The sequence below is a fragment of the Dromiciops gliroides genome, chromosome 1 (genome assembly GCF_019393635.1).
Source record: "Dromiciops gliroides isolate mDroGli1 chromosome 1, mDroGli1.pri, whole genome shotgun sequence".
In the NCBI taxonomy this organism is placed as follows: Eukaryota; Metazoa; Chordata; class Mammalia; order Microbiotheria; family Microbiotheriidae; genus Dromiciops; species Dromiciops gliroides.
The window spans coordinates 487,955,934-487,968,230 of NC_057861.1; the positions used below are offsets into that span (position 1 = coordinate 487,955,934).

Below are 12,297 nucleotides of genomic sequence, written 5' to 3' on the forward strand. Positions count from 1 at the left end.
TATTCTGAGAAAGGGTCCATGGGCTTCACCAGACTGTCAACGAGGTCCAGGCCAAAAAAAAAAAAGGTTAAAAACCACTGCTTCAGGTGTCCATTTTGAGGCTAGTAGACTCTGGGCCAGTAAGTCGGTTGGTTATGCCACCAGTTAGCTGTGGGCCTCAGTTTTCTTCATCTACAAAATGGGGAATACTGATTAAGATCATCACTGGGGTCCATTCGAGTTATAACATTGCATGAGTCTAAGAATTTATGTATCTATGAATTTGGGGGCTGCCTAGAGAGAGACAGACAACTCAGGAATTCAACCTGTGACAGTTTAAACATTAACGTTGAATGAATGTTCAGTGCGGACATATTTCCTATTGATGAGAATCATCAATAGAGTAAAGATCTCTGGAGGGAGAATAAAGAACTAGGCAGTTAATTTAATAATAATAACAGTAATAACAATAGCTAACATTTATCTAGCACTACTATGTGCCAGGCACTGTGCTAAAACACTTAACGATTATTATCTTGTCCGATCCCTACAATAATTCTGGGAGGTGGGTGCTGTTGTTAGCTCCATTTTACCAATGAGATGTGGCTATCCCCTTCAGGCCCAAACTTGAGAGGTCTTTGCATAGGCTCCTCCACTAGAGTGGAGTGCCTGGTTTTGGTCTGGAGATGATCCTGGGTTCTGGAGGGCTATGTGCAAGATCTGTCGGGGCCTAAAAACTGGAATAACTTTAAGCCCAGGCCTGGTGATCACTCATCTTTTCTGAGGGCTAGTTTAACTAAGTTTGGCCTCCAGGGAATACATATTTGTGGCCATAACAACACATGAAAGTCAGTTGTTAAGAAGTATTAAGTGGGGGCAGCTAGGTGGCGCAGTGGATAGAGCACTGGCCCTGGAGTCAGGAGGACCTGAGTTCAAAGCCAGTCTCAGACACTTAACACTTACTAGCTGTGTGATCCTGGGCAAGTCACTTAACCCCAATTGCCTCACCAAAAATAAATAAAGTCAACTTCCCAAATACAAGATGGAAGAAGCATGGTTAGAAGCTGTTCTGTAAAAAAAAAAAAAAAAAAAAAAAAAAAAAAAAAGAGAAGTATTAAGTGCTTATATATTAGGTATGTCTGTTAAGTACTACAGATAAACAAAGAATTATAAAAAATAGTTCCTGCCTTCGAGTAGCATACATTCTAATGGGGATACAATGTGTCAAAAACTAGGTACATCTGCTATATGGAGGGGAAGAATGGTCTGGATCCCCAGGGGTTTTGGAGGGTTTTTTTTTTTTTTTTTTTTTTTTTTTGCGGGGCAAGGAGAGTTAATTGACTTGCCCAGGGTTACACAGCTAGTAAGTGTCAAGTGTTTGAGGTTGGATTTGAACTCAGGTCCTCCTGAATCCAGGGCTGGTGCTTTATCTTCTGCGCCACCTAGCTGCACTGGAGTTGTTTTTGAAAAAACTCATTTGCCGAGGCAAGGAAATATCGCATTGTTTGGAACTAGGGTGGGACCAAAAGGAGAGCCTTCAAAAAAGACCAGAGCACCCAGAGGAGAGGGAGGTGGCATGTTTTCCCCATGGGTACAGGGCAAGAAGTGGCAATGACAGGAACAGAGCAGTCAGATATTGGCAGCTTGGAAGTTCCTGTCCTTAATCCCACGCTGCCAGGGAGATTCGGTAGATGAGAGCTAACAGGGCAAGGAACAAGGTCTGAGATGACTTTTTATAGAGGCTGCTCACCCAGGAGGTTGGAAGGCTGAAAAAAAGTAGCTACTCTCCCTAGAATGGGAAGGAACCAGAAGTTGTTATCTCCTTCCCAGGTCTTACTTCAGCTGAGTAAGATCCATTTCTAATTATTTTCTTTTATTATGCAAATCTCATTTCCCTGACCTCATCTGATTTCTCATAGAGACCTGTGGTTGGCCCCAACACCTGTGCATCTCCCTTTGCTGGTGGCAGGAGGGCACTGTAAGAATTTGGGGCACATGGATACTGAAATTCCAACCTCAACTCACTGTTGGAGAATTTCCTTGCCACTAACTAGGAGCAGAATCATGAGGGATTTTTACAATCCCAAGGGCAGAATTATTATGAATGCAGGCTTTCAAGTCTAATCCCATTGAACCATGAGTCTGTTCTGTTGTTTTGTCAAGTAATTCTAGTACCTGATTCATTAAGAGTAGCATGGCCCTTGGGCTCCATAGCTATACAAGCTATATACAGAGTAGATGGAAGATGATAATACTAACTATAATAACTAACATTTATATAGTGCTTATTATTATATGTCAAGCACTGTTCTAAGCATTTGGCAATTCTTATCTCATTTGAGCCTCACAACAGCCCTGGGAGGTAGGCACTATTACCATACCCATTTAATTGATGAGGAAACTGAGGCAAACAGAAGTGATTTGTTCATAGTTACCCAACTAGTAAGAGTCTGGCCTGAGCAGGGAAGGAAATAGCAGCTAGGAGGCACCAGGAAAGACCTCCAGCAGAATATGGGACTTGAGCTGAGCTTTGAAGGAACAAAGATGTAGAGGTGAAGGAGAAGAATATTCCAGGCATGGGGTACAGACAGTGCAAAGAGGAGGAGCACATCAACCAGTGTAGTTGAATCATAGAGTGCATGGAAAGAAGTCAAGTATAAGGAGCCTGGAAAGGTAGGAAGGGGCCAAGTTACAAAGAATTTTAAATGCCAGAGAAGTTTATATCTTATGCTAGAGCTCACGGGGGATGAGGGTGGTGACAAGGTCAGACCTATGCTTTGGAAATATCCCCTTGACAGATGAATAGAGGATGGAATGGAGTGGAGAAAACCTTGAGGCAGTAAGACTAAAAGTTAAGAATTAAGAGTTTGTTGGATATTGCAATAATCCAGGTGAGAGGTGATGAGGGCCTGAATTAGGTTTGTGGCTGGGTAAGTAGAGAGAAGATAATGTTTATGAGAAATGTGAAGATTAAAAACAAAGATATAGAAGGAATACAAAATGCCTTGGTTGAGGGCTGACATGCATAAATGAAATAACGGATTTTTAAAGTATTGAATAAGTAGGGTGGGATTAATAATGACACCTTGAATTGATAAAGCACCAAATACCTTTCAAAGAAGCATCTACACTGTGAGTACTGGGCTTAGAATGGGGAAGACAGAGTCAAATCTCATTTCTGACACTGATTGTGTGACCCTGGGAAAATCACTTAACCACTGGGCATCTCAGGTAACTGCCTAGAACTCACCTATTAAGCCACAGATGAATCATGGTCTGTATTGGTAGGCAGATTTCTCATCCTGTGAATTCCCCATGATGATGGATTATTCTTTTATCCACTTTCCAAAACACTTTTGCATTAATTGTTTCACTTGAGCCTCACAATGGAGAGGCAAGGTGAAAAAAAAAAAGAGAGGCAAGGTGAAGTGGTGTGTGGATAAAGAGCTGGTCACAGGAATTTTTGAGATGTGGATTCAAGTTCAGTCTATGACACAAAATGCCTGTGTGACCTTGGGCACATTATTTATTCTCCCTGGGCCCTCAACAACTCTCTAAATTTTAAAAATTACAGTACAGTTGCTGATTTTTATTAATCAGGGTAAAGAACCAAACAAGTTACTGTGTGGTAGATCGAGTACAAATAAATAAGGAAGCAGAGTCTCCTTTACTTGTCCAGGGTAATACAACTACTATGTGGGGAGAGCCAGGCCTAGAATATGGGGCTCTTGACATGCTGTTTCAGCTGTATCAAGGTTGTCTCCTCTATACTTATTTCAAGAAGATGGAAGAGGGGCAGCTAGGTGGTGCAGTGGATAGAGCACTGGCCCTGAAGTCAGGAGTACCTGAGTTCAAATCTGGCCTCAAACACTTAACATGTACTAGCTGTGTGAACCTGGGCAAGTCACTTAACCCCAATTGCCTCACTAAAAAAAAAAAAAAGAAGATGGAAGGTTTGATATAAATGTGGTGAAGTTCATAGTTGGTGAGCGAATAGGTTCAGACAGCACACAAAATCTATGAAACAAGGTGATGGGGCTGATCTTGGGCTGGATAAGCATCTTTGTATAGTCTACTGCACCTCTTTGGCAGGAGCATCAACTGAATGAGTTCCAAGTCTGAATTACAGTATATTTGCAAGAAAATGTGTTTTTATTAACTTTTCAGTAGCTCAACCTAACTGCTAATAGTGGCAGGCAGAATTCCTTGGGGATCTATCGGAAGGAATGATTTGTAATTAGCAAATCAATTTTTTTATATGTTAAGAAGGATCTTATAAAATGCCAGAAAACAGTTTATCCTCTTAGGTAGGTGAATGTCTTTCTGCAGTCTTGTTTACACAATTTATTTGATTAGAAAACTCTTCCCCCCCATAACTAAAAGTAAATTTCAGTCCAGCCCTGTCAGAATTGTCACAAATTCTAAATTAGCAGAATCTGAATTAATGAGGCTTTGCTGTATTCAGCCAGGAGTGAAAGCAAGAGTTTAATTTCCTTCTGTGAAACCTAAGGAAGAGCTGAGACCTTGAAAAAATACTACTGAGAGAAGGCTCATGGAGCTGAGAAATAACATTTTAATAAACAACTATGCAAGCTATGTTTGTTTATTGCTAGCCATCTTAGCTTCCTTTGGATTATTGGGGGAGGGGGATGGCACAGAATCGAAGGACTCCTCCAAGTGGGGTTGTAGGTGATAAACTTAAATGCACCAGTGCAGATAGTTTTCTCTGTTGAATGGTTTGAGATTTTGGAGTTTGCTTTCCTTTTAGTGGAGCCTGGTTGAATGGGATACGCACACAGGTGCCGTTCTTGATTCCCGAGGACCACTTGGGCTAGCTTCAGTTCAGCCTCACACATGTCAGGAATAGATCTTCATCCTCAGAATAGTAAGAGGGGAGCTGGGATATGGTTGTGCGTGCCCTGTTCAGTCCTGTCACACCCAGTGGAAGGCAAACTTCCAATTCCCAAACCATCCTTCAGAGAGCACTGATTGTACCCCAACGAGTTTGAAGTTTACTACAACTAGTAGTAGGAGTCTTCAAATTCTGTGACACAATTATCCTTCCTCTCCTTCACAATAATCCAAAGGGGACTAGGCTGGATAGCAGTCGACATGCATGGTCTACAAAAATGAACACAAGATTTGAAGCCAGAGGACCTGGGTTCATACGACATGTTCATCAAGTAGGTATAAGGCATTATGCCAGGCATGGAGAATAAATACAAAGACCAAAAAAAAAATCTTCCCTACCTTCATGAAATTTGATAGTTATGTAGCGGGATGGATAGAGCACTTGGGCCTCAGACACTTACTAGCTGTTTGACACTGGGCAAGTCACTTAACCTCTGTCTCCTTCAGTTTCCTCATCTGTAAAATGGAGATAATAATAGCATCTATCTCCCAGGGCTGTTGTAAGGATCAAATGAGATCATAATTGTAAAGCACTTAGCATAGTATACTTAGTAGCAGGGTGCATGGTAAGCACTCTACAAATAATAGTAGTTGTGGTTGTTATTATTTTATATTATCTTTGGTCCAAATCTTGACTCTGTTAGTGAAAACCAGTATGATCTCTTGCAAATCATTTTATGTTTTCATACTTTTTTTCCTTGTTTCTGTAAATTGAGGAGGTAGGACTACATGATCTCAAATTTGGGTAACCTGTATTGGCAATTCAGGAAATACTACTACTACTACTACTACTACTACTACTACCAACAGCAGTAACAACAACGATCACCCTGAAATATGGCCACTTGCGCTTTGGTATTACCAATGTTGGCCGGGGTGATATAACTGCTCCTATGAATCCAAGAAATAGATAACATGGTGTAGGGTTTAAGTTGCTCTTTCTGGGAACTACCACAATGATCAGATTGACATAGAGGGCTGAAGAACAAGTGGCCTGCCTTCAAGCTCTGGTATCCCGAAAAGAAGGCAAGATACATTGGATACATGAGAACTGTCAGACCTGCAGACAGTGCTTTAGTACAGAAGGTTTGTTGAGTCATTTCAATCATGTCTGACTCTTCACAGCCCCATTTGGGGTTTTCTTGGCAAAGATACGGGAGTGATTTACCATTACCTTCTCCAGCTCATTTTACAGATGAGGAAACTGAAGCAATGGTTAAATGACTTGCCCTGGGTCACATAGCTACTAAGTATCTGAGACTGGATTTGAACTCAGGTTATCTTGACTCCAGGGCCAGCACTCTATCCACTGCACCACTTAGCTACCCATAGTATAGAGGTTACTGATCACTAAAAGAGGCAAACTTTCAATGTGAACAAAGTAGGTTGAAGGTATGAATGTTTTTATAATATGATAGTAGTACCACTTAATGAAACTGAAAACATTTTATCAAGTTATAAGCAAGGACTTTATACTGCTTTTTGTCAATGATAGCCTCATCTCCAAGGTGCCTAACAACATATAGATTAATGCAGGGCAATCAAAGAAATCCCTTCATTTCTAATACCAGATTAGGTGAAATAAGAATGGAAATTGAGAAGTTACCATATGGAATACTCATACTCTTCAAACTACATGATAAGCTTTCACAGTAGGCAGAAGAAATTAAAACCATGTGGGAACAGGTCATCCCTGTTATTACCCTGTTTGCTCTTGAGTTTGCCCCACAGATGCTTTTGGTAAGTTTACAGAAGATGAGCTTACATAAAAAAACTCAAAAAACCTTCTATTCAATTGAAAGAAAGCAGTCATTTTATCCACCTGTATAAGTATCCTAGCTAGGACAACTAGGTGGCACAGTGAGTTTAAATACGTCCTCCGACACTTACTAGCTGTTTGACCCTGGGCAAGTCACTCACCTCAGTTTTCTCATCTGTAAAATGAGTCAGAGAAGAAAATAGCAAACCACTCCAATATCATTACCAAGAAAATCCAAAATGGGTTCACAAAGAATCAGCTACGACTAAAATGACTGAACAACTACAAAATAAGTGTCCAAAGAATATTAAATATAGCAACAACAACAACAACAATAACAACAACATGACATATTAGATAGAATACTAGAGTTGGAATTAGGAAAACTTAAGTGTGAATCCTGTTCTAGCTGTGTGTCTCTGGGAACAATGTTCATCTCTCAAAGCTTTATTTTCTCTATCTGTAAATTAGGGATGACGATAACACTTCTTTCAAAGGGTTGTTGGGAGAAACAAATGAACAGTACAGAGTTTTAGCTACTATTATTTCTAGCAAGATAATGACTCATTCTTAGGCTATTTCTAGTTGAATCCCATTGAAAAGATGAAAAGAGTGGGATAACATCTATTATATCTACATATGTGTGTGTATATATGTATGTATATATATATATATGTGTGTGTATATATGTGTAGAGAAAGAAAGTCAGATGCACAGTGTAATACATTTATGTATCACAGAAAAAAGCAGGATAACCACCAAAAGTGCAGAGACCACTTTCTGCAAATACAGTAATGGCTGTTAAAGGGACAAACATTTGGTTAAGGAAAAGATACTCAGACCATTTGTCATTTCCTAAGAATCTGTGAAGCTTTGTGCTCTCTATTGGCTTAGTCTTCGATTATTCTTCCAGTCAACAGACCCAGAGATAATTTGAGATTTACATTTTGATCACTTTGATCCGTTTGATTTCTCTTGACTTTCTCCCCTGTAAAAATAGCTAGCATTTCACATAGTGCTTTAAAGTTTGCAAAATACCGTAAGCATAATATTGCTGTTATTCCCATCTTTACAGATGAGGAAACAGGCTGGGAGGTGAAGAAATGTGTCCCAGGGCCATGCATCTAGTAAGTGTCTCAAGCAGGATTAGAATTAGAATTAAGGGGGCAGATAGGTGGTGCAGTGGATAGAGCACCAGCCCTGGAGTCAGGAGGACCTGAGTTCAAATCCGGCCTCAGACACTTAACACTTACTAGCTGTGTGACCCTGGGCAAGTCACTTAACCCCAATTGTCTCACTAAAAAAAAAAAAAAGGAATTAGAATTAGGTCTTTCTGACTCCAATCCTGCACTTTATCCACTGTGTACCTAGCCTCCTGTAAAGCCAGGAAATGGATGCAATTCTCAGAGGTCATCTAGTCCATTACATACTGGCCTGGGAATCTACTTTACAACATCTCCAACAAGTGGTCTTCTGGCCTTTACTTGAAGACATCTTGTCAGGGAAAACTTGCCACCTCCTGAAGCAGTCTATTCTCTCCTTGGGTAACTAGAATTCTTCTTTTCCTTGACTTGACCTCAAATCTGACTGTTGAAATTTCCAGGCCCGGCTCCTAGTTCAGGGCCAGACAGAACAAGTTTAACCCTTTTTTATCATGACAGTACTTTAGAGAGCTGAAGATAGCTGTTATGTTCCTTCTAAGTCTTTATCTTTTCCGGGCTAGTTCCTTTAACTGATCTCTCTATGACACCAACTCAAGTCCCCTCACTATCCTGGTTGCTGTCTCTTGGAGACTTGCTTCAACTTGTCCATCTTGAAAGATGCTGCCTAGACTGAATAGAGTACAGTTATCCCTTTCATATCTTGATTTTCCTCATCGCAGTTATGATACTTCACGGGTTAGCCTAAGAAATTAAATGGGACTTTTTTGGGGGGGAGTTTTGTGGAAACCTCAGATGATACGCAAAGGCCAGCAAATGACACAGAGCCTATGACCAAATAATTAACCCACATGTTACAATAAGGTACTGTAAACACCCCATAAAAGAAAAAAAAATGTTGACTTCTCTCATATGAAAGGAAGGCCAAAATTTTACATGAATTTTCAAGATCTTGGGGGCACTGCACCCCTAACTTCCACTATGTGCAAGGGATAATTGTACTACAGATATGGTTTGACCAGAGCAGGGTGCACTGAGGTCAATGCCCTCATATTTATCCATTGTGTGTCCTCACAATCAATACTTGTTAACTGATCAAGGATTCTTTCTTCTTCTTCTTCTTCTTTTTTTTTGGATGAGGCAATTGGGGTTAAGTGACTTGCCCAGGGTCACACAGCTAGTAATTGTTAAGTGTCTGAGGCCAGATTTGAACTCAGGTCCTCCTGAATGCAGGGCCAGTGCTTTATCCACTGCGCCATCTAGCTGCCCACCAATTATATGTATTTTAAAGTTCATGGACTTCAGGTTAAGAATCCTTGATCAGTGGCAGCTAGATGGCACAGTGGATAGAGCACTGGCCCTGGATTCAGGAGGACCTGAGTTCAAATCCGACCTTGACACTTACTAGCTGTGTGACCCTGGGCAAGTCACTTAACCCTCAGTGCCCCCGTATATATATATATATATATATATATGTATAAAATTGTATTTCAGTATAATTGGTTTCCTTTGTAATTATATGTACAGTTATCCCTTCCACATATATTGAAACTGTGATGGGGAAAGTTGCAATGTGGAAGGGATAACTGAATGATGTTTATTCATTTAAAAATGTTATTCTGAGGAGTCCATGTTCTTCACCAAGCTGCTAAAGGGGTTCATAACACACACAAAAAGGTTAAGTTGTGCTTAATAAATGCTAATTAATTGATTGGTAGACATCATCATGCCTCTCAATGCAGTCCAAGTTCATTTTTGTTTCTTTGGCTGACATGTTGCTTTCCCTTAACTCACATTGAACTTGTCTACTAAAGCCTCTAGAGTATTTCCCCTATAAATTGATATCTAGCTGTGCCTCCCCTGTCTTGTACGTGTGAAATTGATTTACTGTACCTTGGTGTGGTCCTTCATAGATTTTTCTTTTAGTCTTTGTTTACAATGCCTTGCATATAGTAGGTCCCTCAGAGATGCTTATTGGTTGAATGAATGAATGAATGAATGAATGGAATGGAATGGAGTCTGATTAGAACTGGCCTATTACTCTAAATGATCTCTAAGATCCCTTCTAGCTATATAAACCCTAAAACTCTCTCTCTCAAAACACACATGTATACACACTATATATGTATATATTCATAAGTGTATATGTTTATATATACACACATACATGCCCATGTATATAGGAATCATTATAATACTGATAGTATGATTCTATTCAGAGAGGTAGTATGCTATCATTCTAAGAACACTGGACCTATAATCAAGAGATTTGGGACCAGATCTCAGCTCTGAAACTTATTAGCTATGTGATTTTGGACAAGTTATTGCAACTCTTGGAGCATTAGTCTTCTTATCTGAAAAAGCAAGGGTGGTAATACTTTCACTTCTTACTTCATAGTTTATTATGAGGGAATGTACTTGCTGAACCATAAAGTTCTATCTAAATCTAAGTTATTATTATATAAGTGAGTGTGTAGAATCCCCTAGTGTGAAATAATTTTTTTTTTTTGCATGGGGCAATGAGGGTTAAGTGACCTTTCCAGGGTCACACAGCTAGTAAGTGTCAGGTGTCTGAGGCCGGATTTGAACTCAGGTCCTTCTGAATCCAGGGCTGGTGCTTTATCCACTGCACCACCTAGCTGCCCCCCTTGTATTCATTCTTAAAATAACATATTGCATCCGGTACCTTCTCTAACAACTGGGACCAGTTCTGTTGGCAACCTATATATGCACCCATAGCTGGGCTGGGCTATGACCAAACTCTCAGAGTAGAATGATGTAGATCTAGCATGGACCGAATTCTGGCCCCCTTCTAACTTGTTCTATAATTTCATACCTCCAAGGTACGGCCACAGCTCAACAGGCATGAACAAGGTGCTTGTGTATGTCATTCATGAGGACACAAAGTAGATGCCTATAAGTGTATACAATAGTACACACATGTATATATGTATACATATGTATATGTATGTATGTATGTATGTATGTATAAATATAAGGTGGTAAGTTTTCTCTGACCAGAAGTCTTCAAGTAAAGGCCAGAAGACCACTTATTGGAGAGGTTGTAAAGTGAATTCCCAGTCAGTATTCAATGAATGAGATGACCTCTGGAAACTTCCAACTCTTAAGATTCTGTAATTGCCTCAATTTCCTCATTTTACAGAGAAGCCAGGTGCACAGTGATAAACACCCACACACCCACACCCACACCCACACCCACGCAACCCCACCCCCCCCCAATAGGTTTTTGTAGTTCAGATTGGGGAAAGAGGTTCTCCAGCCTTCACATTGGGTTGGGAGCCTGGGGTCCAAGGCTCACACAGTCAGTTTGTAGTGACGTACATAGCTTCTCATATATCTGCCAATGAAGTTTGGGTATATCCTGATGTGTGAAGCTGAAAAGGGGAAAAAGGGCCTGGGTACTTGTAATACTGTAGTACAATGGCATCTTACACACACACATACACACACACACAATGCATATATATGGATACTTATGAGTATATACAGCAGTACCTATATTCATAAATACTGAAGGGCTTAGGGATTAGGGTTTGTTGTATCTCTCAGAGCATTAGTTTCCTTATCTGAAAAACAAGGATGTTGATATGTTCACTGCCTACTTAATAATTTATTATGGGGGAAATGTACTTGATGAATATATATTATTGTATATTTTAAAGTATCCACACATATATGCTATACTGTACTATATATATGGTACACACACACCACACACACACACATGAATATAAGTGGACTATTGTATATGTATACATATAGCTAGAACCATATGATGCAATCACAGCACATATATGTACACATATGCACACATGTGTTTTGTGTCAGTCCACGTACAAGAATGCCTGAAATACAATTTATGTTTGAAATATAGCATTATGAAAATTTCTATTATTTTACATTTCTAGAACCTGTAAATTAAATAATTTTGTATTATGGAAGAAAAAGAATATGGCAGAGATTGTATGAATTGATTGTTTTTAGCCTATAGAGTCCCTCCAAGCTGAGTTTACATGTATTTTTTGTTTGTTTGTTTGTTTGTTTTTGTTTTGATGGGCAATGAGGGTTAAGTGACTTGCCTGGTAAGTGACACAGCTAGTAAGTGTCAAGTGTCTGAGGCCAGATTTGAACTCAGGTCCTCCTGAATCCAGGGCCGGTGCTTTATCCACTGCGCCACCTAGCTGCCCCCTACATGTCTTTTAAATGCAGAAGACTCAGGGTCAACATGTTTTTCTGGGTCCCCATTACTTGGTGGTTTTCTCTTGGGAGTATATTTCACCCAGAGACTGGGAAGCCCTTAATAAACCTTAATCCTGCTGCCAGGGTAGCAGAGAATGTTTTCCCAGGGGCCATCTTACTAAACTGTACTTTGAAAGAAAAATGAAGTGTCCTTTGCACATCAGGATATGGTGTCATGAGCTGTAGTTTTGATACAAGGACATATATGCCCTTTGATATTTATGAAGC

The 12,297-nt window shown here is 39.9% G+C and overlaps 1 protein-coding gene across 1 annotated transcript in view; it reads left to right on the forward strand.

Annotated features, from left to right (window-relative positions):
- The window catches only part of PAX5 (paired box 5), a 332,623-nt gene that overhangs the window by 43,063 nt on the left and 277,263 nt on the right, over positions 1 to 12,297 (forward strand). The window lies entirely within an intron of this gene.